This window comes from Oryctolagus cuniculus, chromosome 7 (assembly GCF_964237555.1).
Source record: "Oryctolagus cuniculus chromosome 7, mOryCun1.1, whole genome shotgun sequence".
NCBI classification, from domain to species: Eukaryota; Metazoa; Chordata; class Mammalia; order Lagomorpha; family Leporidae; genus Oryctolagus; species Oryctolagus cuniculus.
Genome location: NC_091438.1, coordinates 89,241,337 through 89,268,197, shown reverse-complemented (window position 1 = coordinate 89,268,197; position 26,861 = coordinate 89,241,337). Strand labels below are relative to the sequence as shown.

At 40.6% G+C, this 26,861-nt stretch overlaps 1 long non-coding RNA gene across 2 annotated transcripts in view; it reads left to right on the top strand.

The window, feature by feature from the left end:
- Nucleotides 1-26,861, top strand: part of LOC103350140 (uncharacterized) — a 102,319-nt gene that overhangs the window by 44,751 nt on the left and 30,707 nt on the right. For both annotated transcript variants that reach the window (XR_007923570.2, XR_007923569.2), the window contains exon 2: nt 7,266-7,429. This is a non-coding gene — a long non-coding RNA (uncharacterized lncRNA). The remainder of the gene's footprint in view (nt 1-7,265; nt 7,430-26,861) is intronic.

The following is a 26,861-nucleotide window of genomic DNA, read 5'->3' as shown; positions in this document are numbered from 1 at the left end:
GAATTACCGGGCAAGGACATTAAACCAGTTATTACAACTGTACACAATATATTCAAAAAGGGAGAGCAAAGATCGAAAATGTTTCATAGAGACATGGAAGCTATAGAAGATCAAAATCAAGTTTCTTCTAAAGGTGAAAACTATAATGTCTGAGATGAAAACACGGTGGTTGGGATTAATGACAGATTAAACACTGCAGAAGAAAAGATTTAGTGAACTGTAAGATCTAGCAATAGTGACTATCCAAAATGAAAAACAGAGGAAATGACTTAAAAGAATATAACAACAAAGAACCAAAACATTATCAAGGTACTATGAAATAACCTTAGGCATTCTAATATATGTGTGATTGTAATCCCCAAAGGAAAGGAGAAAGGATAGGGATGGAAAATATTTGAACGGTAAATTTTCCCAAATTTAATGAAAACTACTCAATCACAGCTCCAAGAACCTCAATAAATCCCAAGTAGAAAATTACAGAAAAACATAAAATAATCTTGAAATGAGTGATAAAATGCAAATCTTAAAGGCGGACAGATGAAAAGACACATTGTCTATAAGAGGACTAAAAATAAGAATGATAGCATATTTCTTGTGAGAAATGATGCAAGTCAACAGACAGGGGGGCTCATTTTGTAAAGTACTGAAAGAAGAAAATGAAATACAGGTCGGTTTCTATTTCAGCGTAGAGGTGGAGAGACCTGGGAAGAACTTTGCAACAAGGAACATACTGGACAAATTAGCTCAATTAGATATCTTGGGATAATGAGGCAGCTGAGGAACCCAGGCATTTGCTTATCCTGAGCCAATGCTACTAGCTACTATAAAAGTCTGAAAGAAGACATAGCTGAATTTTTTTAATGCTTAATGGTGGATGTAGGCTGGAATGAGACACACTCCTCTGGGTACCTCAAGTGTTACGACATTCTCACATTCTTGTAGGAAAACCTTGACTCCCCTAGAGTCTAATGATGGGAAAATATCCTAAGATAAATGTCCTCATGAAAGGGCCAGCACTGTGGTGCGGCGGGTTAAGTCACTGCATGTGACACCGACATCCCATATGGATGACAGTTTGTGTCCCAGCTGTTCAACTTCCAATCCAGCTTCCTGCTAATATACCTGGGAAAGCAGTGGAGGATGGCCCAAGTGCTTATGCCCCTGCACCCACGTGGGAGACCTGGATGAAGCTCCTGGCTTCAACCTGACCCAGCCCTGGCTGTTCAGCCATTTGGGAAATGAACCAGCAGACTGAAGATCTCTTTCTCTCTTTCTCTTTCTCTGTGCATCTCTCTGTCTCTGTAACTCTGCCTTTCAAATAAATAAATAAATCTTAAAAATCATAAAGTAGAGGAGTAAAACGTTTAAAAAGTTTTCCTCACGGTGCTCAGTGGAAAAAAGAATAAACACAGCTAAAACTCCACCCAAACCATTTTTTTTCTTCTATTTCCCTTTCACATCAAATGCCTTAATCTTTGAGGATGAGTGATGGTAGTGAAGAGTAACAACAACAAAAATTGTTGCTTTAGGGCATCGGTAGAAACCTATTACAATTTGGGGAAGACCATTTTTGTAAAAGAAATACCAACAGGGAGGAGCAAGATTATATTCCAGGTTCAACAGTACAGCAGGAAAGCAGGCCAGAGCATGTGTGGAAGACACACTCCCACTGTGCTCACAGACACTGTTAACCTAAAATGGAGGCTTAATTAAAATATTAGGGAGTGCTCCTTCCCCCACCCCTACCACCAGGCTGACAGCTGTTGAGTATAAATAACAGTGGGTGCAGCTGGGAGAACTGCATGAGCCAGTATCTCTATGGAGCAGTGCAGTGGAAAAATATAATACCAAGGGAGAAGAAAAACCTAAGAAAACCTTCAGTAGGCATTTGGCGTAGCAGTTCAGATGCCCATGTCTCACATGGAAAGGCCCGAGTTTGATCCCTGGCTCCAGCTTCTGGTTCGGATTCTCTGCCAATGAAGAGTCTGGGAGGCAGAAACGGTGGCTCAATAACTGGGTTTTTGCCACCCATGAGTAATCCTGCTCTGGCTCTGGCTTCAGCCCACCGTCAGCCATTGTAAAAATCTGGAGAGCAAAGTAACAACGGGAGCTCTGTCCATCAGGGTGTCTCTCTCCGTGTCTACCACTTAAAGAAATCATGTTAGGCAGTGATCCCACACCCAAACCCAAGTTATCACTAGAAGCATTTGAAGCCTTTGGTGAACTGAGGCTGCCCATGGTGAGAACAAACCGGAAATACAGTCCAAGTCCTGTCCAGGTTGACCATAAACTTCTCACTAATGAGCTATTGGTTAAAAAAAAAAAAAATGAGGACACAAAAAATCAAAAAGCAGGGAAAACATATTCTGAGGAGAAAAATCATCACCAGGATTATACTCACTTATGACACTATTATTAGAACTATTTGACAGAATTGAAAAGATAACAATGGTTAACATGTTAAATGCCCTGATAGAAAAGCTAGATTGCATGTAAGATTATATGGGTAATTTTTTTTTTAAAATTATTCATTTAGTTATTTGAAGAACAGGCACACACACAGACAAAGAAAGAGAGAGAGAACACACACATATACACACACACACATCTCCCACCTGCTGGTTCACCCTCCAAAGCTACCATAGCCAGAACTGGGACAGTCTGAACCAGGGTCTGTTTTGGCAGGAAGCTAGAGTCCAGGATGCAGCTGGAACTTAAACCCAGACACTGTGACGTGGGATGCAGGTGACCCAGGTAGCAGCCTAACCTCTGTGCCAAATCCCAACCCCAGATGGGTGATTTCAACAGAGAAATAGAAACAAGAAATAATTAAATGGACATGTAAGAAAAAATGGTAGCAAAAATAAGAATGTCTTATGGCACATCAGTGTATTTGACTCAAAGAAAGAACCAGTGAGCCTGAAGAGTGGCTAATACAAAGCACAAGCTCACTCACAAAGTACAAAGAGTGAGGGGGGGAAAATAAAAACATAAAAGAGCATTGAGAGGTGCAATAATACCAAATGATTTAATGTAGACACACCAGGGATCATCAAATCATTCAAGGGAAATATATCTTATGAAAAATTATTCATGAATTAATTTTTGCATCAAAATATGCTAACTTCTTATAACTTGTCAAAGCACCATGAAGAATAAGACATTAGTTTGAAAAGAGACTCTAATGGAACAACACAAATTCTGGCAAAATTGAAGCAAGAGAAGACATAAAATTTGTGGTGGATCTTGAGTGGAAGCCTTGTGAAATCGTTGACACTTTCTGAAAAGTTTATGGGGAGAAATCCCCGAAGAGATCAGCAGTTTACAAATAGGTACCTCTTTTTTTTTTTTTTTTTTTTTTTTTTTTTGATAGGCAGAGTGGACAGTGAGAAAGAGAGACAGAGAGAAAGGTCTTCCTTTGCCGTTGGTTCACCCTCCAATGGCCGCCGTGGCCAGCGCGCTGCGGCCGGCGCACCGCACTGATCCCATGGCAGGAGCCAGGTGCTTCTCCTGGTCTCCCATGGGGTGCAGGGCCCAAGCACTTGGGCCATCCTCCACTGCACTCCCTGGGCCACAGCAGAGAGCTGACCTGGAAGAGGGGCAACCGGGACAGAATCTGGCGCCCCAACCGGGACTAGAACCTGGTGTGCCAGTGCCGCAAGGCGGAGGATTAGCCTAGTGAGCCAGCTGGGTAACTCGTTTTAAGGAGTGATGAGATGATTTTGAAAATAAAGCCCACAGCAGCAGCCATCCACATCAACTTGTGAGGAAAAAATTAACCTTGTTTATGTCCTAATTGAAGAGGACCCACAATTGACAGCAGAAATAATAGTCAACACCAGAGACATCTCAATTGTTTTAGCTGACATCATCCTGATTGGAAAATTACAGTTAAGCAAACTTTCTGCTCAATGGGTGCCAAAACTGTTGTGCCCAGATCAGTTGCAGACAAGAATAGAACATTCAGTGGAAATTTTTGGCAAGTGTGACAAGGATCCTGAAACATTTTGTCAAAGATTTGTAGCAGGAGATAAAACATGGCTTTGTCAGTGTTATTCTGAAGACAGAATAGAATGAAAGCAATGGTTACAAAGAAGTGGAAGTGATCTGGTGAATGCAAAATAGATTGGTCAAAAACCAAGACCATAGCAGCAGTTTTGTTTTTGTTCTGTGTTTTGATGCTCCGGGCATTTTGTTTGTTGAGTATATGGAGGCCCAAAGAGTGATAATAGCTGTTGTTGTGAGAGTTTTGGAGAAAGTAGGTGCAAGTTGTAACACAAAAATATTTTTGGGAAAACTTCACCAGAGTCCTTCTCGACCATGGTGATACTCCTTGCTGATTCCCCTTACCAAACAAGCATGATTTGGGAGCAAGTCTTTGGCTTATTGGTTAAGACACCAGTTAGGATGCTTGTATGTCATATTGGAGTGTCTGGGTTTGAGGAGAGACTTTGCTCCTGATGCCAGCTTCCTGCTAATGCACACCCTGGAATGTAGCAGATGATGGCTCAAAGGGCTTGGATTCCTGCCACTTACATAAAGACCCAAATTTTCCAAGCTCCAGATTCCAGGCTAGCCCAGTCCTGACTGTGGCAGACATTTGTAGAGAGAAATAGCCTATATAAGTTCTATCTGTTGGAGCTCGCTGCCTGCAGTGCTGACATCCCATATGGGCACTGGCTTGAGTCCAGGATGATTTCTGATCCATCTTCCTGCTGATGGCCTGGGAAAGCAGTGCAGGATAGTTCAAGTTCTTAGGCTCCTGCACCCATGTTGGGGACCCAGATAAAGATCTGGGCTCCTGGCTCTGACCTGGCCCAACACCAGCTGCTGAGGCCAATGGAGAGTGAACCAAATGATAGAAGATCACTCTCTCAGTCTGTCTCTCCTCTCTCTGTAACTCTGCCTTTCAAATACAATAAGTAAATCTTAAAAAAAAAGGTTCTGTCTTCAGTCTGTGTCTAGTAGTCCTTTTATATTATTGACTACAGAAAGGTAAGTCTTCTTTAAATATTTTTAAGACTAGAAAACATAAAGAAGTCAAAAGTGAGAAGGAGCCAGTTCAGGACTATGAGGTAGATGCCTGATGATTTCTGATCAAAAGTTTCACAAAACTGCCCTTTATTGGTTTCAGTTTTTGAAATTACAAGGCTGGGAGACAGAGACTGTCAGACAGAACCCTTGAATTCCATTCCATGAATCTTTAGAAATCTCTTCAACATTGTATTTTTGGAAGAGTAAGAGGGAGGATGAGCAGCAGAAATATTTGAAGAACTAACAGCTAAAATTCTTCCAAAATTATTGATAGACACTAAGCCAACAAATCCAAGAAAATCAGAGAGCAGTATGTAGGATAAATACCATCAAAACCACACCTAGAAATTTTATATTGAGATCACTGAAACTGAAATACCAAGAGATAGTTTTGAGGACAGCCTGAAGAAAAAAGGTACATTACCTACAAAAAAAAAAAAGCCAGAATAATAATTAGAAGAGGCTTCTCATCAGAAACCACCCAAGCAGGAAGATTAGTAAGAGACAGCTTTAGAATGTTGGAAGGAAGAAAACAAAAAAACAAGACAACTTGTCAACCTAGAATTCTATGCCCAGAGAAACATCCCCTTAAAATTGAGGAAAACGTTTCTTAGAACCAAAATGAAGGGAATTCATCCCTAATAAACCTGCCCTGTAGAACATTTTAAGACAGGTTTTCTAGGCAGAACAATTATGATATTAATCAGGAAGCTGGAATTGGAAGTGGAGTTGACACTCAAGCCACCCAAGCAGGATCCTAATGGCTTCACCAAACACTCCCCTGAAAGATATTCTTAAATAAAAAATGGTAATAATATTATGTGAGAAAGAAATTGGGAACATATTCATAAAATTCGTAAAATTCTGATACTACAGCTGAAAGTAGGCTCGGTTGGATTAAAAATGTGCATTAAAAAATTCTATAGCAACTGCTGAAAACTTAATGTTATAAATAATAATAATAATATAGAATAGATAAAAAGCAACAATAAAATTGATCAATTAACCTAAAGGAAATGAGAAAAGGTAGAAGAAAGGAACAAAAGTGAATCAGGGTACTTTAAAAAATTCACAGACAGGCCAGCGCCGCGGCTCAATAGGCTAATCCTCCACCTAGCGGCACCGGCACACCGGGTTCTAGTCCCAGTCGGGGCGCCGGATTCTGTCCCGGTTGCCCCTCTTCCAGGCCAGCTCTCTGCTGTGGCCCGGGAGTGCAGTGGAGGATGGCCCAAGTGCTTGGGCCCTACACCTACATGGGAGACCAGGATAAGCACCTGGCTCCTGCCTTCAGATCAGCACGGTGCGTTGGCCGCAGTGTGCAGGCCGCGGCAGCCATTGGAGGGTGAACCAACAGCAAAAGGAAGATCTTTCTCTCTGACTCTCTCTCTCTCACTGTCCACTCTGCCTGTCAAAAAAAAAAAAAAAAATTCATAGACAAATGGAATTAAAATGCATATCCAATGTCTTCATAATATATGTTTTCCATGAACTTTTTGAAGAACCTTTGTATGTGTGGATTTAAATATGCACTTAAACATGGTATAATACAGTCATTCCACTCTCACATATTTATATAAGCAAAATGTAAACATAGCAGAGTACTTCAAAAAATTTATGGGAAATGGAATTCAAAGATTTTTGGTGCAAAAAATTTTGAAGTTTATTCTTAGTACTTTTCATAAAATGCCTTTTCTATGAAATTTTTGAAGATTTTTCATAAAGTTTCCAGTGTGGCAGGGGGAATCCATGGGGGTGCTGGATATGTTTATCTTGAAGTGAAGGCTTCATGAATGCATGTATATGTCAAAACTTGTCAAACTGTACCATTAAATATATGCAGTTTGTTGTATGTCAATTAAACCTCAATAAAGCTGTCGAGGAAATATGTTTAAAGCTGATTCTTATTATAGCACGTTCTAGTTTGAAAACAACCATATTTTTCATAACCTTAGAACGTTACTGCAATTAAACTGTAAATTTGTACTCCTGCCTTCCTGACACAGGATCAGAATGTCATGCTTACCTTCTCTTCTACAAAAATTGTAGCCCCCAAATAAGATTTGTGTCACATAATATACTAGTTAATAGCATTACAAATTTCAAAATTCTGGCTTTTAATTTTCCTTCTAGTGGTCTTACCACTAACTCATTTTACAGCTTCTTGCTAACCAAATATTTTACCCTTTCTCCTGGACACACGGCCTTACTACATTTCCTATTCTCTTTTGCAGTTATCCGTGGCCGTGTGAACAAGCTCTAGTCAATGGTGGATAAATAGAGGCCGTAGGTACGACTTTTAGACCTGCCCTTAAACGTGTCTTAGCACATGAACCTCCTTGTCGTTGGGCATTGCCTGGCTGAAGAGGACTCCTTCAAGACCCTGTGGAAGGGCAGGGTGAGCCTTTAAATATGCTTTTGTCTGTAAATTACAATGTCGAAAGTTTCCCGGGGCGGGGGGTGGAATTAGACTGTTATGTGCTCATGAATTAAATTTTATTGGGCTAAGTCGTGAAACTTGGTGGTTGGCTTGCTATAGCATTCTTATTATCATAACTAATAACATCGTTAATTGTTACAATATTAATGGGTGTAATAAAGGTGACCCTTAAGAGGGCAGTGTCTTCTGCTGGATAATTCTTTTCTTGAACTGTCTTTGTACATGTTATTCTGGTAACACTGTGAGTGAGACACACAATAGATATTTTAATGAGTGCATTTTGAACATTCTCGACTTATTTTTTTTCCTTTTCTTTTTGGAGTACGGCAACAAAAAAGGGAATATACTTTTATTTTGTTTCAATTAGCATTTGTTGATAAAATTAAAAAGTAAGTTTTGAAAGTTTTGTCGATGTAGTTGTCTCACAGTAGCTTTCTCTATTATCTACAAGAACAAGAATCACATAACATTGTGATTGAGGGAAATAATTACTATTGAAATAGAGTGCATATAAGGATTTGTATTTACTTGCAGAAAACTTATTCGCACTTTTGATCAAAATTCCATTATAAAATTCCAAATTATGTTTTCAAAAACAAATTACAAAACAAAGTATTCTTCTTTAGTGCAAAATCATCTTTCAAAAAGATTATTTTCATGAATAGCGATATTTCATTTCAATTTGTGGGTGTTATTTCTAAAGAAACTATTAAGTGGTGCTATTTCTCTACGGGATTTACTAAAACAAGCTTGGCTACATGAATGCAAGAGGAATTTAGCTATTTGGGTCTAAACCAACTTACTGGTAATTGTTAAAAAGACAACCCCACCGTGTGTCTTTTCTGGAACGGCAATTCCATCTCCACAAGGCATTCACACCACCTTACTTGTGGCATAACCACAATCTCTAAATTCAACACGTACCCTAGAGGAGAAAAAAAAAAGGAGTCTCTCCTCAAATTGCAAGAAATAGCCTTTCTAGAGAAATTACTGCAATCATAGCAGAATTACTATTTCTTTAAGGAATAAAAAAGGAATGTATGTGGATGGTTTGGAGCTTATGGCGTTTAGAGTGGGACACGTGAAATGGCCACTCCACGACGCAGACAAGCTCTTCTTTTGCAGCACAGTGTTGAATAGAGCCCTTACCTGACAAGCACAGAGGACAGCTAAAAAAATGTGAGCTAACTCGGTTCAGAGGTTAGTGGTGGAGCTATGGGCTTAGCACATGGTGATCACAGATGATCAACGCACATTGAGATATTCCTGATGAAGCCCTGTCCTTACTATTTTCTTTGTTTATGTTTTGGCTCCACCTTTTCACCAGAGAAGTACACACCTGGTAGGTAACTGATAGACTCGTTCTGTAAATTACTAAGACTGAAATCTTCATCCAAAGGGTGGAGAGCTCAAGAGTTTAAATTTGTTGAGAATATGCCAGAGGAATACCCCAGAGAAAGCCTTGGGGCAGTTCACAGGTCGCAGGCCTTCAGATAAGTGAAGAGTCATTCAAAACCCTCTTCTATACCTTATTCAAAATGTATCCACAGATTTAATGTGAATAAATCAGCTCCATTCTGCTTCCCTAGAAGATCATAAAGAGAAAATCAAAGAGTCAAAATCAGAGGGCTAAGAAGGACTTAGGGAAGTCATGGAGTTCACCAGTCTGCCTCCCAGCGTAGGCTGGCATCTAAGAAGGCAGGTATTGAATTCTTAAAGCAGCCTGGGGAGCCACACTGTTCAAATGGATGTCCAACAACTGTTTATTAAAAGAAGGAGTTTTTCCCTCCCATTGATGCCAGTGGCAGAACCTTTCTAACTTAAATGTGTTAAATATCAGAAGCCACCAACACTCATAGAAGTTTGTATTTCTTGAGCTTTTCACTAACACCGCATAGTGTGATTCAGAATTGAGACTTAAATCACTTACCCATGGACAGGTGTGACATTTTCGTTTTAAAAAAATACACCTTTATGTCTTTACTTTTCTTCATGTCCACAAGTGGCTGTAGTTCAGCTTTAAATTTTTTTCCTTAGTTCTTTTTCTTCTGCTTCTGCCTAACGCTTATGGTCTTGATTTGGAATTAGAAAGATCTAGCTCGATGGGAAGAATTTCTCCTGGACAAGAGTCAAGGAACTCATATTTTAGTGTTAGTTTCATGATTTATTTTGAGGCCATGGGTGATTCTTAGGAGGACTGTAATGGTCTCAGAAGTCAGTTTAATGAGTTCAAAGACTAGCTGATGAGGACCTGTTAGGTGCCACTTTACAAGCATGCCATCATTTAATCCCACAACAACCCTGTGAGATATTAGGTCAGTTACATGTGCAATGTCTCTAGCTGGGGAAGTGGCAGTGTGGGATTCAAATGCTTCCTTCACTTCTCAGGACACCTCCCAATTCTGTTGTTTATCTGGTAATGGAAAGAGCTATGTTTGGAGCATTTGATAAACAAAAATGTTTGTCTATGACCAGTATTATTCTCCTCTGTATCAAACCATAATAAACAAAGTAATTATTTCTTTCCCCATTCTAAGTCTTCAAATACTGTGTTCTACTGAGAACCAGATTTCTGTGATTTTGTAAACATTGTCTATTAGTGATCAATACTGACCTATTGTCAATGGTGCAAAGGGGAACCTAGAAAAGTGTTAATTGCTTTCCAGATTTATTATGCTGAAAGTTGGATGCTTTGGCAGTCTTAGTTTTAGCAAACATACAATAGTAATCTGATCTGCTGTTATTGTTAGCACTGAACAATGGCTTATGTCAGAGGTTCTCAAGTGGGGGCAATTTTACACTCTGCCACAACTGCTGAGAGATTTGGTAATGTTTGTCACATCTGTGGAGTGGGTGTTCTATCAACATTTATTTGATAGAAGCCAATAATACTGTTAAACATCTTGCAACACACAAAACAGCCCCCACAATAAAGAATTGTCTGATCTAAAATGTCAATAGTGCCATGAGTGAGAAGCGTTGCTGAGTATGCAAACATCCCTTTGTGCCATCTTTGTGCCAGACATGCAGTTAGTTGCTGGGGTGGTGAAATGATTAGGACCAGTTTGTGTTCCTGAAAGTTGGCTGTCTGGAGGAGAATCAGATGCACAATTTCAAGGCTTTGACAGACGAGTGTGTAGCAAATCATTGATGGGCCACTTAACCATTACTAGCAGGTTGGAGAAAGAATCTCAGAATCATTTTGGCCAAGTGAAAGGAGAGGAAGTGTGGGTAAAAGAGTGGTGTGTTCTAGGCATAGGAAAAAGCACAGGCAAAGTTTAGAAGCATTTTTTAAAAAGTTAGCATAGGCAATTCAGTGTGTAGTCATTAGTGAGGTTGAGAGTAGGTAGGGAAAAGAACTGGAAGATAATTCTGGAGGTACATAGGCCAGGAGGTGAAGAGATGTATGTATGTCTTAATCTTTCTGGAGGTTCTTTCTTTCCATGTGAGCAATCCAAGAACTAGCTAGCAGAGGCCCACAAAGGCTAGAGTGCCAGCTATGGGTAGTTAGAGTGGTAGAATTACTGGCAAGGGAACCCAAGAGTGAAGAAAAGAACACTGTTTGGCTGATGCTGTGGAGTGGAAGGTTAAGCCTCTGCCTGCAGTGCTGGCATCCCTTATGGGCACTGGTTCAAGTCCTGGCTGCTTAAGCTTCCCATCCAGCTTCCTGCTAATGGCCTGGAAAAAGCATTGGAAGATGGTCCCGGTACTTGTACCCCTACCCCAATGTGGGAGACCCAGGAGAAGCTCCCGGCTCCTGGTTTTGCCCTGGCCCAGCCCCAGCCTTTGTGGCCATTTGGTAAGTGAACCAGTGGATGGAAGATCTCTCTACCAGCCCCTTCTCTCTATATATAAATTATATAAAATAAATAAATAAAACTTTAAAAAAGAAAAAAAAATAGAGCACTCTGCCTAGCTGTATTTCTTCTCAGTGATGAGTTCTGATGAGTCATCCTTCTGCCCAGCACAGTCATCATCTCTAACATCAAAATAACTGAGTTGTGTAGATTCTGTTGGCAAGAATCACTTTAGTTCAGGTCAATAATCAGCCTGAGTTATGACTAGGAGGCAAGATTGTTCATAAAACCAGAAGACTGGCTGGCAGATTTCATTCTATTGTCACACAAGGTAATGGCCAATGCTTTACATCTCAAATCACTCAAAAGATTGTCTCTTCTTCTATCCCATCCCAATCCAGTGAAATTTAGTGTTTTATCACTTTCTTAATAGGCTCACAGGGGTCACACAGCACTAACATATTGTCTGAAATTCCCTTTCTTCAAAGCTCACTTGGGTTACAAAGAGAGTTCCAACATTAATGGAACTTACCTTGAGCTGTAAAGTCACTCTCCCTTAATGTTGTTGTATTAGGACAAATTTTATCCCACAAATGAGAATGAGAATGAAAACTTGATTATGGGTTTTTTTAGGGCACAGTGACCAAGAAGGGAAGCCCAGGTGGATGCTCATGGCTATCACAACAGCAAAAATATTGTTGAATTTTCTGCAGGTCAGTACATCAGTTAGTTTCTGTATCTTGTCCTGTGTTCATTGTCCCAGGAGAGCAGAAGGAAGCTCTTCCAAGGCTGAGCAGAGACATAGATAGTGGTAAGGAACAGCACAATGTCAGAGTTTGTCAGTCCTACAGCCATTTGCATTTTCCTAATTTAAAGATGTTGTGCCAGCCTTGCTTCAAAGCTAATAATGAAAATAAGACTTTTCCTTATCTGAAAATATAAACAAGTGAACAAAGAAATAGAAGTACAGAAACAGAGACAGGAACAAAGTGTCCATCTGGAAGGCCAGCTTCTCAGAATTCTGAGATCCATTTCCAGGCTTGGTTTTTTGTTTTCCCACCTATCCTGATTTGCTGTGTTCATTGTCATCTTCTGCTCCAAGTTGTCCATAAGTGTCTAAATTATGACTCTTGTGAGAATGAACCTGTGGACATGACTCTGACCTGTATAGCTAAACAAAGGTAGTAAATCAGGTCTATCCCCTGTTTTCAAACTCCCTTGGGTAGAGAGCTTTAAGTACTTCCTCCACTTATATAAACCCTTTCTGTATCTCTGAGTCCTCAGAAATAACAAAGATTCAGGGCCAGCACTGTGGCATAGTAGGTAAAGCCGCCACCTGCAGTGCCAGCATCCCATATGGGTGCCAGTTTGAGTCCTGGCTGCTCCTCTTCCGATCCAGCTCTCTGCTATGGCCTGGGAAAAGCAGTAAAAGATGGACTAAGTCCTTGTCCCCTGCATCCACATGGGAGACCTGGAAGAAGCTCCTGGCTCCTGGCTTCGGATCAGCTCAGCTCTGGCCGTTGTGGTCATTTGAGGAGTGAACCAGCAGAATGGAAGACCTCTCTCTCTCTCTGGCTCTACCTCTCTCTGTAACTTTGTCTTTCAAATACATAAAATAATTCTTTTAAAAAAGTTCAATTTGAGACCTTATCTTAGAGCTCCTTTTAACAATTTGAACAGATAATTTTTCCGGCACCACAGTTTAAGATACAATCTTCTTAGTTATCCATTAATTGATATGCTGTGTTCTACAATGTTTGATTTGGAAGGAGTAAATTATTTCCCATAACACTGCAGATTTCTCATGGAGACCTGGAATCAAAGCAAATATCTCTTCATTTTTAAGATTGTGATTAGTGCCATTAAGATTTATTCAGAAAACTTCCAGGTTATACTTTTTGTTAATATGAATTTTCACAATGTGATCTGAGCATAATTAAGTAAACAGTGTGACAAAGAAGGTTTGTATATTTTTCACCCCAAAATGCTTTCCTGAAAGCATAACTTTCCTCTCATTTTCATACTGTAAACATTAAAAGCAGGTTTTAGGAAAAGAAATTCTCTCAAGTTCATGTAGCTTCCTTCTCTGGTCTAGGCACTCATTGCATTTGATCGATGATGCAGGTTGGGTAGGACAGTGGCATGGTTTAATTTTATAGACTGACATTGTAATGTTTTCATCACAACATTTAGTTGTCCCAGATCTCTTTATGCTTTATTCTGGGAGTGACAGTCAAAAAAAAAAGTCTCTTTAAGCTGTCATTCTGCTTAACTCCTCCTTTACAATTACATTTGCATGCATAATACATCATAACAAATTAGATGTTGCAAAGGCACACGACAGGAATGAGAGCGTGTGGCAAGAGATGTAGCTAATGTCATAGGGGAGGAAGAGATTTGAAGGTGAGAGAAAGAAGAGGAAGGAAACTAATGAATGAAAACAACAAGAGAAGATGGCAGCTGAAATCTATCTTCTCATCTTTTTGAGGCCAGTGATCCATTGCAGAAAAGTAAATGCAAAGGGAAAATGCAAAATCAATTTTGTTATTATGCCCCTCTGCCAAGAGATTAAAATTAAATAATGTGTTTGAATCTAGAGGGGGAAGCTATTCACTGGTTTTTAGACAGTAAAAGTATCTGTGAATGAGGAAAAAACTGCCTATTTCACTTGTTAACCTGAAAAAATGACAAGACAGATACTGGGGTTGTAATTCAAGCTCATTGGAAGTGTTTTCTAGTAGACTGGAAACAATCTTCTTGACTGAATGAACCCAGGCTGAAATTACGGCTGTACCCATAAACACCACGCCACTGTGTTCAGCTCCTACCTTCTAATGACTGGATTAAAGTGTTTTTCTCATGTGAGTGTATGTCTTCTGGCCTCCTGACACATGGAATTGGCCAATTTAGAAGCACTGGCACCTGATGGTCATTGAGAGGCCATTGTCCCTGAAGTGCTATTAGTCCATGTCATACCTTGGCCAATAACTAGAGCAAGGCCCCGTCTGTCCCTAAAAGGTCTGAATAGCCACTTTCAAAATGGCGCAGATCAGCCTGTATCTGCTGCTGACTTTAAATGTTTTATTCGATCTGACAAAGGCAGCGGACACAGGAATTGGAATCCCAGTCCCTGCAGCTTTTTTCTTTTTTTCTGTGTCTTTCCATTTTTCTTATTCATTTGCTGTCTGTTTTCTACAAATCCATAAGGGAAATAATACGTTTTCAGTTACAATGGAAGTTGGATTACGCTCAGGAGAAGCCCCAAATATTACGGTGGGGATGCACATGCTATAAATCTTTCCTTTTTTCTCCTTGCCTTCTATTTCCTTCACTTCCTCTCAGGCCCATCACTTCCCTGCTCACCTCAGGCCAGGCATCGCACTCTGCAAGGAGGAACGTAACAGATTGCTCCAGTGAAGCATTTGCCATTCTCCGTTTTTTCCCTCATCATTCTTTCACAGCCCTTTCCCAGTGCTCTTGACAACGTGGAAGAGCTCCCCAGCCAATCATTCTCTGGCATTCCATTGGTTCCATGGCGGGATCCGAGGAAGCCCATCAGCCTCTGCTAGGCTGATAACCATCATTGCTTCTAATGTGTGCTTCGGTGTTTCTCATCACAGCATGCATCTGTTGGGGAGATAAAAAGAGAAATTTACAAATATATAATCAGCAGATGTATGAAGGCTGTGGAGGCAAAGTAGACTAAGAAGAAAGCATATCTACATTTTCTTGGGGGTAGGAGTAGCTAAATTAGCTGGCTTTTGTGTGATTAGGTCATTACTAACACCTGGAGGCTGTCTCGGTCCTTGGAGAAAAACCGTGGAGAATATTTGGTAACGAACACATTTGGTTCACAGAGGGGGTTATTCTGAGCCAGATTGGAAAACATTTGAAAATGGAATATTGCCTGCATAAAACAGGCAGATATTTCAGCTCTGCTACATAACAGGAGTTCTCCAGTGGATCTTTCTACAAAATGGAGCCGTATGGAAGGTCTATGGAATATCACACTCTGATGTCAGAAAAACATACATGTCCTTAGCCAAATGTTTGCATGTGCGTTAGAACCTATGCAATAGTATTCAGTCACTTTCTCCTGGGCCCCTCTGTATTAGAACCGCTGTCCCAACTGCACAAGGAACCTCCTTTATAACCACTGGGCTTTCCAGCTACTAGTGGAGAATTTTCATCACCACAGTTTTTTACACGTTGTTCGTGTCAGTCTCCTGTGACTCTTGATATCTTTTTCCCCTCCCCTCCAAATTTTCTACATGAAAAACATGGAAAATTTCTGAAACTTTTAGAATAAACATCAAAGTAATTTCCTATTGGAGGCTTTCTGTTTACTTTAAAACTGAGAGAGATTATTCTCTCTCCTCATAAGGCACCTTTTATTGATGAATTTTCCCAGCATGAATGTTAGAAGCCATAATTTTTAAGGAAGGGAAAAAGCACAGATCACATACCTGAGTGGAAGGAAAAAATTCCCCCAAATTAATTATCTAGCTTTTGTTTGACATAAAAAAAGCAGTGTAGCAATTCCTCACCATGGACCCAGATTTCTAGAAAACTGTATGTAACCCAGCACAGCTCGGTAGGTCACACTAAGTCATCTGTATATTGGGAGGTTGCATTAAGATGACACTGTCCGACAGAGAGGAATTGCCTGCCCTGGTAAGAGATTAAAAATTTAATACTGTAGGATATTATATCAGTCCTGGTCTTTCTCTATTCCTTTGCACTCTCTCTCCCCCATCACCCCATTGTTTTCTCCTTTCTGCTCTATCACTGGTAAAAATCTTGTGCATTTTTGGTTTTAATTTTAAAGGACTCTTTGACCATCTCCTTTTGTGAGTTGATTATCCGTACAGACTAAATTTCTTAAATCTGAAACTTTCCTTCTGGTGTGCTGAAGTTAGAGGTAAAAAATTAACCTGGGTACGGAATGTAGTGTCTCCCAAAGAGCGAAATAGTAATGCTTTTGTGCAGAATTAAATGAACAGTTAAAACATTTGAATAATGGTGGTGTAGAATAATGTAAATCCCAGACATGCCGGCTTGCTTGATTTAACATTAACTAAGCTATTTCAGGACACATCTACCTGTCTTTAATGATTACACATCTTCTTTCATCTCTGGAGTCAGATGAAAAAGAAATTATATCTGTTTTTCTTCATTGTCTAAAAGGTATAAGCATAATCTATATGATAAACATGTGGCAAGCAACTGGCACATAAATAATTCAGGAATGTTGAGCAGGGGATACATTACAGAATACTACCCTCATGTCCCACCTTATCCTTCCCTCTTCCCATCTGCATCTGACACACATGTTCAGTTTTTAATCAGGTAGCTTCTCAATTCCTCTTACAACTGTAGAATGAAACAAAACTTGTTATTTCATTTTTAAAGTACTATTTTTCCTTTTTAAGAGGCAAGTTTACCCCCTTAACTAGTCAACCAGTTTGGAATTCAGATAAAAGTAAATTTGAAGAATATTTCTCTCTACCTGCTTACATCTTACTTCATGGAATGTCCATGACTTATATGGTGTTAAGATTTCACAAAAACACACATGTTATTTTTCCAATTTAATGTTCTAAGGGTGCTATTTGCCCTTGAGAATTTTCTAATATGTTGCATTTATTTTCAATGAAATAGTTTATGTTTATAATATTTGCTATCGTGTGGGATCTTCTTTGTGGTCTATTTTATGGCAATTTGGGGATAAGAAAGGAAATAAGAATCAATATTGCATTATCAATTTCTGTTAATCATCACCAACTCTGTGCCTCCTTCAACACATTCTTATCCACATAATCTCCTTTTATGGAACTAATATATGATACCACTTCGCTTCATAACCCAAACATAATATCACAGAGGAAAAGACAGAAATGCCATGTCAGAACAGCTAATGGTTTTATAACCAAACTAGTTTTCAGGTTTTTTTTAGTTTAATTATTTTCATCTACTTCAAAGGCGGAGTCAAACACACACACACACACACACACACACACACACGGGAAGAGAGGGGGAGAGAGAGACAGAAGGAAAGGGAGAGAGAACACACACGCTATCTTTCATTTGTTGGTTCACTCCCTCAAAAGCCTGCAATAGCTAGGGCTGAGCCAGATCAAAACAGGAACCTGGAAATCCGCCTGGGTCTCCTATGTGGGTGACACTGTCCCGAGCACTGAGCCGGCGTCTGCTGCCTCACAGGATGCATTAGCAGGAAGTTGTATCGGGAAGCAGAGGAGCTAGAACTTGAACCAGCACTCTGGTGTAGGAAGCCAGCATCCCAGCTGCAGCTTGACTTGCTGCACTGCAACACCTGCCCCATCTGAAGTTTTTGTTGCAGAAGATATAAACTGCAATAATTCGATTTCCATACATTGAATAGCTAATCACGGTCTTATTTCAGGTGCCAGATTTACCTATTTTATCTGATGCAAATGACTTTTCAATTCTAAATTTGGTTATATATTTTGAGCATAAAAATATTAAAATGATCCAGAAGTTTATAATGTTGTGATGTCTAATATGTATGCAGCTTTCCCTCTGTGTTGGTGTTGGTGAGCAGATACTAACAATAACACTTGGAGAAGTTTATTATCCAATTTTGTGTGCATTCAATAGGATTATGAGTTTTTGATCATACAAATGCAAAAGAGATTTGGCAGTAACAGGAAGTAACAGTTCTAGAAGCACAATTTTCATTTTATTAATCTGAGTAGAACTACTTTTTCCAAATTGCTACACAGCTTGAATTATCTGTTCAGCTTTCTGTTTATTCCTTGCACCACTAACCTCAGAATGTTGGTGGTTTACATAAATTCACAATCCTATGAAATCTAGGGGCTGGAAATCTTTGGATGTTGTCCGCATGACTAAGTTAGATTCAATAAAATGTTGAGCTTTCTTTGTGGGTGGTCTCTGTTAGTCTTGGTTAGCGACCTGTGTAAGTTAGAAGCAATGAAGAAGATGTAGAGATTTAAGATAAATAATTATAGCAGCTTACAAATTTACTGGAACTCTCTGTTACGCATTTTTGAAACCTGTGCTTGAAATCCTCTTCCCATATGATAAACCTTAAAATGAGGCACTTGTTAGTTTTGTCACTAACTGGCTTGAAAGTACACACCCTATTTTACAGTCTAGGCCACGGGAGTGCAGTGGATGGCAAAGTTCCAAAGCAGCAGCTCCTACACGAAAGTGGAGCTCAGGAATTCTCCCTCAGGGGGTTCTCCTGGAGCTCCCCTTCCTTCCCTCTTTACTCCAGGGCTCCCTTTACACAAATTACCCCGAGGACTGTGAAGTCTGGATGAGCCCTGCAATTGTCATCTGCTGCTAACAGTCTCTGCATCTTCTTACCAAGGAGGCTGACATCATGTCGCAGTCCTTGCCACCACTTCTCTTGTCGGTATGTTGGAGCTCCATGTGGATAATGCACCTGACAACCAAACTTTACACACACACACACACACACACACGTACACTCACACACACACACACACATGAATATTAAGCTCTTTCCCTCCTAACAACAAACTCCTAGTGGCCACAATTGGCCTTTGTCAGCACACAAAATACCTCTGCTTCATTATGCCACTAACTGACAACCACTTTTAGCTTCCCAGTTCCTATACACCCTTAATCCCACTAAATATTACTCTTCCATTTGATGAATGTATCCAATTCTTGGCACCATCTATTTCCCCCTCCAAGTCCATCCTTATCTCTGCCTGAGGATTCATGCTATATCACACAAAGCCTTCATTAGCTGAATCTTCATTTCTCTCCTCTTGTTCTTTTGACAAATCCACTCTAGGCTTCTCCAGATTTTAAATGACAGAAAATAGTGCTGAGAATAATGTTAGTGCTCTGTTATCATTTTACTGAGCTGGTATCAGAAGGCAGCTTCAGTGAATTAAGCCAACCCTGAGTTTCCAGTCTGGATGACTGGGTAAGTAAAGGTACTACTATAATGGTAGCAATGGTTAGTAATGGAAGAACTAGGGCTTTTTTGTTTTGGGGTTGTGTAAAATTGTGGTACAGTAGAGTGAGGAGTTGTTGGCTCAGTTATTGGATGTGAGGTAAATGTGAATATACAATTTGAAATTTCCCTTAGAAATTAAAAATACAAGATTGGAAATTTCCAGAGGCGAGGACTGCTGATGGTGATCTGCAAGTTGTCTCAGATATTGTCACTCCACATCATCAGAAGTAGAGGAGTGACTTGGCACCTCCTGTATATTTCATGCTTTGTTGTAGGTTCTTTCATAAGTATTATCTCATTTAAATTTCTTAGCAGCTGAAAGGGAGGGTATTGTTATTCCCATTTTACAGATTAGGAAACTGAAGCTTAGGGAAGCTATGGATATAGCTACAACACGTTAGAATGGAACAAATATGGAGGTGACAGAATTCAAAGGAATAAGAGTTTCATTTGCTGGTTACTGATTTGTTGGTGCTACATTAATTGGTCTGACAGTATCTTTTTTTTTTTTTTTTTGGACAGGCAGAGTGGATAGTGAGAGAGAGAGACAGAGAGAAAGGTCTTCCTTTGCCGTTGGTTCACCCTTCAATGGCCGCCACAGCTAGCGTGCTGCGGCAGGCGCACCGCGCTGATCCGAAGGCAGGAGCCAGGTGCTTCTCCTGGTCTCCCATGGGATGCAGGGCCCAAGTACTTGGGCCATCCTCCACTGCCTTCCTGGGCCACAGCAGAGAGCTGGCCTGGAAGAGGGGCAACCGGGACAGAATCTGGCGCCCCGACTGGGACTAGATCCTGGTGTGCTGGCGCCGCTAGGTGGAGAATTAGCCTACTGAGCCACGGTGCCGGCGGCTCTGATAGTATCTTTTTTTTTTTTTTTAAACAGTGTTAGAGTTTTTTTTTTATTATTTTTTATTTTTATTTATTTATTATTTTTTTTTTTGACAGGCAGAGTGGACAGTGAGAGAGAGACAGAGAGAAAGGTCTTCCTTTGCCGTTGGTTCACCCTCCAATGGCCACTGTGGCCGGCACGCTGCGGCCGGCGCACCGTGTTGATCCGTTGGCAGGAGCCAGGTACTTATCCTGGTCTCCCATGGGGTGCAGGGCCCCAAGCGCTTGGGCCATCCTCCACTGCACTCCCTGGGCCACAGCAGAGAGCTGGCCTGGAAGAGGGGCAACCAGGACAGAATCCGGCGCCCCGACTGAGACTAGAACCCGGTGTGCCGGTGCCGCATGGCGGAGGATTAGCCTAGTGAGCCGCGGCGCCGGCCTCTGATAGTATCTTGAAGACACAGGGAAGAGAGAATTTATAGAAACAAAGCTGGAGTTCAATGCCCAGTGCAAGTGAGGTAAAAGGAGAAATAGTTAACTTGGTATTTCTGGCTTACTCACTGGTAATCCTGGAGAATGAGGGCTCAGTGGAGTGAAGAGGACTAAAGGTAATCATGCAACACAAGAAAACCACAATTTGGAGACATAAGGCAGTCGGGAGAGGATGGAGGGCTTGAAGGGTTGGGAGACTTAAGGGAAGATTTGCCTTTAGCTACTTGCATGATTTGCATTTGTCCACACAGGCCAGGTAGGCCTGGAGAACTCTCAACACCCTGGGAAGGTGACTGCAGGAGTGTCGCACAGGGAAGCCTGCAACTACGCAGCCTCTCTGCGTGGTCACCTTCTTGCTTTCTGATCGCCCAGGCAGAAGAAGAGAGATAGTAGAGAACTTACGCCCATTCTCAACCCTGTCAGACACAATATCTCTTCTGTGCACAGCCCGTTGACCAAAATAGTCCCTGGACTTAACTTACCTTTCTGGCAAATGTAGGGGCATCCGTGTCTAGTTGGATGGGTAGTTCATATTGTTTATTGAGATCTTAAAAATGGTGCCATACATGCCAGGTTTTGCCATCGGCCTTCTGCCTTTTTCATTTGATTCGGGAGATCCTGGAATGACTGGCTAGTTCTATCTTGGGTTTCCCCTAATTAGGTATTTACAGGACCGTCTTGCACGACTTGGTATGATGCTTTCTCAATAAATTCAGATTTGGAACATGATTTTGAAAAAAAAAATTTTGCACACAAAATCTATACTAACATTTGGCAGACTTGCAGATGTGTAACTTGGCATGGGATGCCAGCTCGCCGGCCCGGAAGACAGGATGAAAGGTAGCATTCTACCAGGGGTAAGGAAAATAGATGGACGATAATTAATGGATCGGCAGCAGTGGCTCCTTCTGGAAGCCCTGGGACTGAAGCCTTTCACTTTGCCCTCTTCTATCCCCTTTTACAAGTTTGCCAACTCCACATCCTTTACTATCAGTGTTAGCCTTCAGTCAGCCTACCCGAGGGACAGGCCATGGGGTCAGGGTAGGGCAAGGCTGTGTTCCTCTCATTGTTTCTGCACCAGCTGGCAGTCACTTGCGCTGGCTTTCAGATTTCTCTGGTTTACAGTACGTACCACAGTTGCTATTCCTCTCTCTTCAGCTCTCAAATGCCACCAACCATCCTGAACAAAGCCCTGCAAGCTGCAATAAAAAGGTTTTAAAACCTCAGAAAGAAGGGCCTGAGGAAGGAGCAGCACAGTCAAGGCAAATTAGTATCACCCAGTGGAGAGTGAAGGCCCTCCCTTCCATAAAGGGGATTCTCGCGAGCACGCCTGTTGAGGCATCACGGATTTCCGGAGGCCTCTGGGCTAGTGAGTTAGGCCTCATTTTAAGATAAATGATTTGATATAATATGATGATCCATGGGCAAGCATTCAGCAGAGAAAACAGTGGTAAGCTCTCAGAAAACAAAACACAAACTCCTCTAGGCAACAAAGAGGAAAATGGGGATGAAGATCATACATCAATAATCTTATCACTCAAGGAGGATGGTAACACTTTCTCTCTCACTCTCCCACACCCGCCCCCTTCCACCCCACTCTCTTTCTTGCCTGTCTTCGGAATCTTAGCCTCCTTTCTCTCCATGTTTCTTACCTACAAGTCCAATAGATAAAGTGAGAATGTACCTACTCTGGCTGACTAGCAGGAGCAGGGTGGTTTGTGGGGGCAGTGATGGGATGCCATGGGTCTTTAGATCTTTTGGCTTTCCTCCCTGCACCCACTCCAGTACAGGCTCCTTCTGGGGCAGCTCTGCAGCCTTCTAGAACTCTTGGGGGCCAGCTTGAATAGCACTGACGCAGGGCAAAGGGTCTGGTATTGCTGGGTGCAGTTATCTGTTTATAAGTTTGTATTCAGATAAAAAGAAATTCTGAGTTTCTATTTACAGTTCTGGATTTCTTTCTGCCTGTGTTAAAGACTTTCCCACCCAGACCAAATCTCTGGTTTCCAGGCTCCTGTGATCTTACCTCTCCCTACAACTCCAGTCTCATTGGTTCCATTCTGCTTTTTATTGTCTATGTGTCAAGATCTTCATGATGCTGCTTGCTCCGTCTGTAGCCTTTGTGTTTATCTGAGTAACTTCTGCTTGTCCTGTTCAGGTCTCAACTTAGTGTCATTTCTAGAAAACACTACTACAATCGAAAATACAGTTTGGGCTTTGTTGTATACTCTCCAGAAACAGTTCTTCCTTCATAATGTTTTGTCATGACTTCAATTGTTTAATTATTGGTGTGATTTTCTAATACCCAGTTTCCCTTATTAGACACTAAACTCCATTCATGAAAGTTAATGTATGTCCTAATCATTTTGCAACTGGCCACTAACAAAATGGATAAGAATGAGGAAAGCTCTGTAAAGATTCATTAAGTGAATGCATGTCAGAGTCACATGAGGCTTCCCATTAGTTTCTCTTAAGATCAAATAAAAAGGTTGCATTTCTAATATGCCAGTACATGTTTCCAGTTTGAATTTCATGAACACTGGACTTTTCTTCTCATAAGTAAAAATCCTATGTATTTAAATTGCTTTATTAAAATGCCTTCTCTTCTATGTAACATTTTATCTTCACACCAACTCTTTGGGGAATGTGGGTCAGTTATTATCTTGTGCATGAGAAAACCAATAAATCACCTGAGAAATTGTATCATGGCTTAGCTTCTAAATACTAATTAGTTTCTGAACTAGAGCAAGACTTATACTTCCTGGCCCAGTGGTAGTTTAAAAAAATTGCACATACAGGAGTATACAAACTTGGAGACAATTCTATAGGTAGTTCAGGGAACCAAATCCATAATATAACTGCATTAAAGTCAGTACAGAAGTCCCCATTAGCCGTAGTTTAACTTACAACAGTTTCAGTTAACTAAGATCAACCACGATCAGAAAATACTATGCAGATGATTCCAGAAACAAACAACTCATAAGTTTTACATTGCGTGTGGCTCTGGGTAGCATGACAAAAGCTCACATCACCTCTCACTAGCCATATGTGTTACTGCTGATCACCTCATCACCATCTCATTTATTTGATCCACTGTCAAGTTGTCACAGTGCTTATGTTCAAATAACCTTTTTGTTGCTCAATAATGGCCTCCAATGAGCAAGAGTAGTGATACTGCTATATAAGAATATCAAAGAGAAGGCATAAACTGCTTTAAGTATCATCTCATGTCATCAAAAGGAAGATAATATACCGCAATAGAAGATTTCGAGTGAGAGAGACCGCATGCACATAACTTTTATGTCAATTGATATAATTGTTATATCATTAGTTATTTCTGTTATTCTTTTCCTATGCCTCATTTACAAATTATACTTCACTCTAGATATGTAAGTATAGGAAACAGCATAGTATACACACATACAGAGTTTGATATTGCCTACTGCTGTAGATATCCACTGGGGCGTCTTAGAATGTATGTCCTGAAGATAAGGGCTCACTACTCTGCCATGGATTTACTCCTTTACTTTAGGTTCAGGCTTATTCTGGCTTATCTGAGTGAACAGAAACTCCCCAAGAGGGTTTCTGGATATATAGTCAAGTTGTCATTTTACAGAAATATATTATCCTCTCATCACAAATCCAAATGTGACCATTCAAAAATGGTATTTGGCTTAAACAAGTGGCAGTAGAGATCAGGTCATGCGGTTAAGCATTCACGTTTGGGGCCAGAGTTGTGGCACAGCAGAAAAAAAAGCCACTGCCTGCAATGTTGGCATCTAATATGGGCTCTGGCTCAAATCTCAGCTGCTCCACTTGTGATCCAGCTCCCAGTTAATGAACCTGGGAAAGCAGTGGAAGGGGGCTCAGGTCTTTAGGCCCCTGTACCCTCATGAGAGACCTGAAGGACGCTTCTGATATCTGGGTTTGGCATGGTCGACTCCTAGCCATTGAAGTCATGTGGAAAGCGAACCAGCAGATGGAAGATTTCTCTCTCTCCTCTCTCTATAACTGTGCATTCAAATAAGTAAATAAATAAAATCTTTTTTAAAAATCACATTCCTAGCACTTGGACAGGAATGAGATTACAGTGTCTTCCATGAAAGTACTCTGGTGAACATAATTTCAGTAAGCAGAAGGGTTAAAATGTGAAAAATACTCGGAGGAAGCCTTATTATAGGACTCGGTAATGGGATATGGGAGCATGTTATCTTCAATTTGTGGGCAAGTATCCAGGCTCAGTTATTAGTAACCAAAAATCTATTGCATTTGGGAATTTTAGAAGCTTTGGTGGAATAATTCAAGATGCAATGCCTCTGTTTAATGGATCCTTGTGAATTGATGTTTTATTTTTAAAAATACTTTCTGTGTGTATGTGTTCTCTTTTACGACGTATTGCTGAACTACTCATAACTTTCTCTTATTACTTTGTTCTACACTAAAGATTATCTGTTTGCAATACATTGAAACTCCACTTTAAGATTATTTGCCTCTTAAAACACTTTCATAATTAAGGCAAATCCTTTTCAGGTCTCTACCCAAGAGAATTTAATTTCTGAGAGAGCAATTATTTCTTGTTCCACTATGGTCTCATCTCAAGAAGGTTTCAAGGTCTTGGGACTGCGAAAGAAGTGCCACTGAATTCTCAAAATGTTCTGGGAAGATTGTGTGACACATGAAGATAGCACTCATTTCAGATTCTCTCATATCACTGGGCCATCCTCCAGAATATTTACTGTCAGGTGGACAAAGGCTGCATTGTGTCAAAGGAAAACTCAGGAAGAGAATGGGTAGAAAAATCAGGCAAGGCCAAGAAGAGAGCTGTTGGCATCAGCCTTGCCCACACCATCCTCAACACATAATCTGTGTTTTAGTTGGAGGGCACTGAGGTGTCTCCATGATATTCACGGCCCTGGCCAACTTAGGAGGAAATGAGTCAAAATTATATGAGGTAATATTTTAGAAAAGTAATGTATTTATTTCCAGGCCCAGTTGATGCTGAGAAATCACCATGGCAACTGGTGGTTTTTACAGATATGGTCAAATATAGACCAAGAGAGATAGGGTTACAGGGGTTCAACTTTATGGATCTCTAGAAGTAGAGCGATCTGGTTTAAAATTAAGGAATACCGGTAGAACCTGGGGAAGTTGTTAACGTCTTAAATGCTATGCCCTTTGCTGCACCTGTTCACCGGTGAAATAGAGGACTTCACTGAGAAAACAAGTACCTTTCCGTGAGTACTCAATTGACTTGTTTGAAAAAGTAATTGGAGACAAACAAAGAGATTCTTGTTTGGTCTGAAATTCAGATGAAATTTCTGCCAACTATATGAATGATGAGAGTTCTATTTTCCATGTTGAAATTGCTGGCCCTGCTGCTGATATCCATAAATTAAGCAGCTGGGTTTCCTTTTTTTTTTTTTTTCCTTTTCTTTTTTGCAATTAAACACCCAGCGCTCACAATGCACAATAGGTCCCTCAGAAGTATGTCTAATCTGTCTACGCCCATTTTTTAAAAAAAACCTGGAGACAGAATCCTAAACAAAGAGTCAGTTACAGTATATCTCTACAAAGCTGGAGAGGTGAGTTCCAAGAGGATTTACATTGGGAAAATCCCCGAAGCAATGGAAGAAACAAGCTCCAACGTGTCCACACCCAGATAGTGAGGTAGAGTGCTCCCAAGCCAACATCCCCTTTCAAAGGACTGGAAAGCTTGTATTTAATAAAACAGAATTTAGATAACTATGTTTACAATATCACAAGTTGAATATACTGATTGCTTCAATGAAGAGGAACCATGTAAAATTATTTTCTAATACAATGTTCTAATTTAAAATTTCCACATTCTTGCAATTAATGGTGTCATGATTTGAAGACCCTATCAGCCAGCGGAAAGCTGAGTTTTTTCCACCCCAGGGAGGTCTCCCAATAGATCTTTATCATTGTAGATAATGATAGACCTTAATCACAATATTGCCTTAAAAAGAAATTTGGGTTAGGGAAGCACCATCAATATCTCTGCTCAGAGCTAACTAGTTCTTTAGAAAAGAAGTTTACTGCAGTGCGAGTCCTCCAGCCTGGGAGTTATGACACTCTTTGGTTCCCCTTCACCTCAGCATGAAGGAACAGGCAGCAACCCGCAGCATTCACTGGGGACGAAGCCCGGCTTGCTTGTGAGTGACACCTGTGTTGATCCGTGCTTGGAGGCACCAGATACCCTTTGGTCAAACACAGTACAGCTTCTACCAAAGCGCCAGTCATTTCTGACAGAGGCTTCTGC